Source organism: Muntiacus reevesi, chromosome 2 (genome assembly GCF_963930625.1).
Source record: "Muntiacus reevesi chromosome 2, mMunRee1.1, whole genome shotgun sequence".
NCBI classification, from domain to species: domain Eukaryota; kingdom Metazoa; phylum Chordata; class Mammalia; order Artiodactyla; family Cervidae; genus Muntiacus; species Muntiacus reevesi.
Genome location: NC_089250.1, coordinates 36,953,963 through 36,957,670, shown reverse-complemented (window position 1 = coordinate 36,957,670; position 3,708 = coordinate 36,953,963). Strand labels below are relative to the sequence as shown.

The window sequence follows — 3,708 nt, the reverse complement described above, 5'->3', positions numbered from 1 at the left end:
TAGGCAACCGGCCGGCCTGGCAACGCCCCGCCCCCGCGGACCCTCCCCACTCCCCCACCTCCACCCCCCAGCCTCTGACTCCAGGCAGGCGGGGTCCTCCTCAGCTTCGGGAGACGAGGGGGTGGACCCAATACCCCTCATCAATTTGGGGCGCGGACGAAGTCCTCCCCAAGCTCGGACGAGGAGGCGGGGCTTGAAAGAGGGGCGGGGCCACGTTGCGCCCCGCCCACTGCGCTGCCCTTGTCCTTACATGGAAGCAGCCACCTGGCCAGGTGTGCGCCGCGGCGAGGGGCGGGGCCGGAGGGGGTGACGAGGAGGGCCGAGGGGGCGGGTCCTGGGGTGGGGGCAGAGGAGGGCCGAGGGGGCGGGGCCTGGCGGTCGAGGAAGGCAGAGGGGCGGGGCCCGCGGCGGAGCAGACCGCAGGGAGGGCCCGCGGGAGCCCGGCGCCGGCCTCGCGGGGGGCGCGTCCCGCATTTTTTTACCTACTTTGGTGCGATTCCCGCCAACCTCCCGTGATTGGCCCAGCCCCGGCACGTCAGGCCCTCGGGCGAGGGGGAAAGTCTGCGCAGTTTTCCTCCTTCCCAAGGCGACTGTGGCAGCCCTGAGTGCTCTGAGTCACCGCTAATTTCAGGTCTGGAAAAAAAAACAAGGAGCGATTTATTTATCTTCGGGAACAGCGCGGGGAAGGAAGGCCTTGCCGCCCGCAGGGTGCGGCTGGAAACGGCCTACTCGCCCAGGGAGGGTGGCGCCGGCCCCGCTGCCCGGGTTTGGGGGTTTTTTACTTGGGATTACGTTTGTTTCATGGGCGGTTGCATCAGAAACACACTTTTCAGAGGGCCAGAAGGAATCCCAGGGTTTTTTTCTGAGGGCGTTTCAGTGCAGGATAGAGGGAACAAAGAATTTGCAACCGTCATGATGACGTTTTACTTAATTTAGGCTCCCCAGAGCATAACACGCCTATCCTATGTGCTTTGTGTTCAGTCACCACCGACTGTTTGCGACCTCATGGACTGTGTAGCCCAACAGCCTCCTCTGTCCATGGGATTCTTCAGGCAAGAATCCTGGAGTTGGTAGCCATTGCCGTCTCCAGGGGATCTTCCTGACCTAGGGGTCGAACCCAGGTCTCCTGCATTGCAGGCGTATTCTTCACCATCTAAGCCACCAGAGAAGCTATGTGCTGTGCTGTGCTTAGTCGCTCAGTCATATACCAACCCAGGGATCAAACCCCAGGCTCCCGCACGTCTTGCATTGGCAGGCAGATTCTTTATCATTGAGCCAGGAGAGAAGCCCCAGCAGGCCTCTACCAGAACTATTTTAATCTCCCAGTGTTAGGCTTTTGGACGAGATAATCAATACGTTTTTTGTTTTTCCTGGGCGCTATATAAGGTCTAGATTATATGTGCCTTTTTATTCTGGCCACTCGGCATAGAAACCCATTTCTCATTAACTGTCCTGTTTTTTTGTTTTGTTTTTAAGAAAAAGTTTTTAAAAGTGGCAATTTTTAAGCCTCAGCATCTGCTGCAGAATTTTTGGCGGGTTAGAGCAGTGGTTTTTCAACGTGAAAGAGAACTTAAAATCAGATTTGTGAAACCAATACAGTGTTGTAAAGTAAAATAAATTAATTAAATAAATTTAAAAAATAAAATAAAAAAGTCAGATTTGTGTGCCCTACCCCAGAGTTTCTGATAGTATATCTCAGACCCAGGAATTTCTAGTATTTCTCAGACCCAGTATATCTGTGAGACCCAGGAATTTTTAAGGATTCCTAGGTGATGCTGATGTGGCTGGTGGGTATTAGCACTTGGAGGGGAAAGAATCCACCTGTATCCACCTGCAACTGGAACCTGTGTCTGGAACCCTGTTGGCCTGGGACTTGGAGTCACCCTCCACCTCTGAGTCTCAGAGCCTGCCAGTCTCATCCTGGAATGTTTCCAGGAGTCTGGAGATCTCTGACCACTTTCCAAGGGATCAAGAGTGGGTCCTTCTTTTGTTTGTTTGTTTCCCCCCTTTTTTTTAATTTAGATTATTTATTTACTTTACAACATTGTATTGGTTTTGCCATACATTGACTTGAATCCACCACGGGTGTACATGTGTTCCCCATCCTGAACCCCCCTCCCCCCTCCCTCCCCATCCCATCCCTCTGGGTCATCCCAGTGTACCAGCCTCGAGCACCCTGTATCATGCATTGAACCTGGACTGGCGATTCGTTTCACATATGATAATTTACATGTTTCAATGTCATTCTCCCATATCATCCCGCACTCGCCCTCTTCCACAGAGTCCAAAAGACTCTTCAATACATCTGTGTCTCTCTTGCTGTCTCGCATACAGGGTTATCGTTACCATCTTTCTAAATTCCATATATATGTCTTAGTATACTGTATTGGTGTTTTTCTTTCTGGCTTACTTCACTCTGTATAATAGGCTCCAGTTTCATCCACCTCATTAGAACTGATTCATATGTATTCTTCTTAATGGCTGAGTAATACTCCATGGTGTATATGTACCACAGCTTCCTTATCCATTCGTCTGCTGATGGGCATCTAGGTTGCTTCCATGTCCTGGCTATTATAAACAGTGCTGCGATGAACATTGGGGTACATGTGTCTCTTTCAGTTCTGGTTTCCTTGGTGTGTATGCCCAGCAGTGGGATTGCTGGGTCATATGGCAGTTCTATTTCCAGTTTTTTAAGGAATCTCCACACTGTTCTCCATAGTGGCTGTACTAGTTTGCATTCCCACCAACAGTGTAGGAGGGTTCCCTTTTCTCCACACCCTCTCCAGCATTTATTGCTTGTAGACTTTTGGATAGCAGCCATTCTGACTGGTGTGAAATGGTACCTCATTGTGGTTTTGATTTGCATTTCTCTGATAATGAGTGATGTTGAACATCTTTTCATGTGTTTGTTCGCCATCTGTATGTCTTCTTTGGAGAAATGTCTGTTTAGTTCTTTGGCCTACTATTTTTGATTGAGTCTTTTATTTTTCTGGAATTGAGCTGCAGGAGGTGCTTGTATATTTTTGAGATTAATGCTTTGTCCGTTGCTTCGTTTCTATTATTTTCTCCCATTCTGAAAAAAAATATGGAACCCTTCATGAATTTGTGTGTCATCCTTGTGCAGGGGCCATGCTAATCTTCTCTTCCAATTTTAGTATATGTGCTGCCGAAGAGAGTAGGAGTGGGTCCTTCTTAAGTAATACAAATGAACTTACTTACAAAACAGAAAGAGACTCACAGACTTAGAAAATGAACTTATGGTTGCCAGGGGAAGGGATAGTTAGGGACTTTGGGATGGTCATGTACATACTGCTGTATTTAAAATGGATAACCAGCAGGGACCTATTGTATAGCACAGGGAACTCTGCCCAATGTGATGATATGCCTGCCTGGATGGGTGGGGGGGTTGGGGGAGAACGGATACATGTATACATATGGCGGAGTCCCTTCACTGTTCGCTTTAAACTACCACAACATTCTTAATTGGCTATACCCCAGTACAAAATATTTTTTGGTGTTAAAAGATTAAAATTAAAAAAAAAAAAGAGTGAGTCCTTCTTTAGTACCACAGCTCATCACTTCTCAAATCTTGATAAGCATCCAGACCACCTGAAGATATTGTTAAAATGCAAGTTCAGGTGTTTAAAAGTGGGGTCTCATATGTCCCAGGTGATTCACATGGTACTGGTCCTCAGAAGACGCAAGGTG

At 48.5% G+C, this 3,708-nt stretch overlaps 1 pseudogene; it reads right to left on the bottom strand.

Moving 5' to 3' along the window:
• Positions 1-3,079: 3,079 nt before the first annotated feature.
• Positions 3,080-3,179, bottom strand: LOC136162117 (U6 spliceosomal RNA; annotated as a pseudogene).
• Between the last annotated feature and the right edge of the window lie 529 nt (positions 3,180-3,708).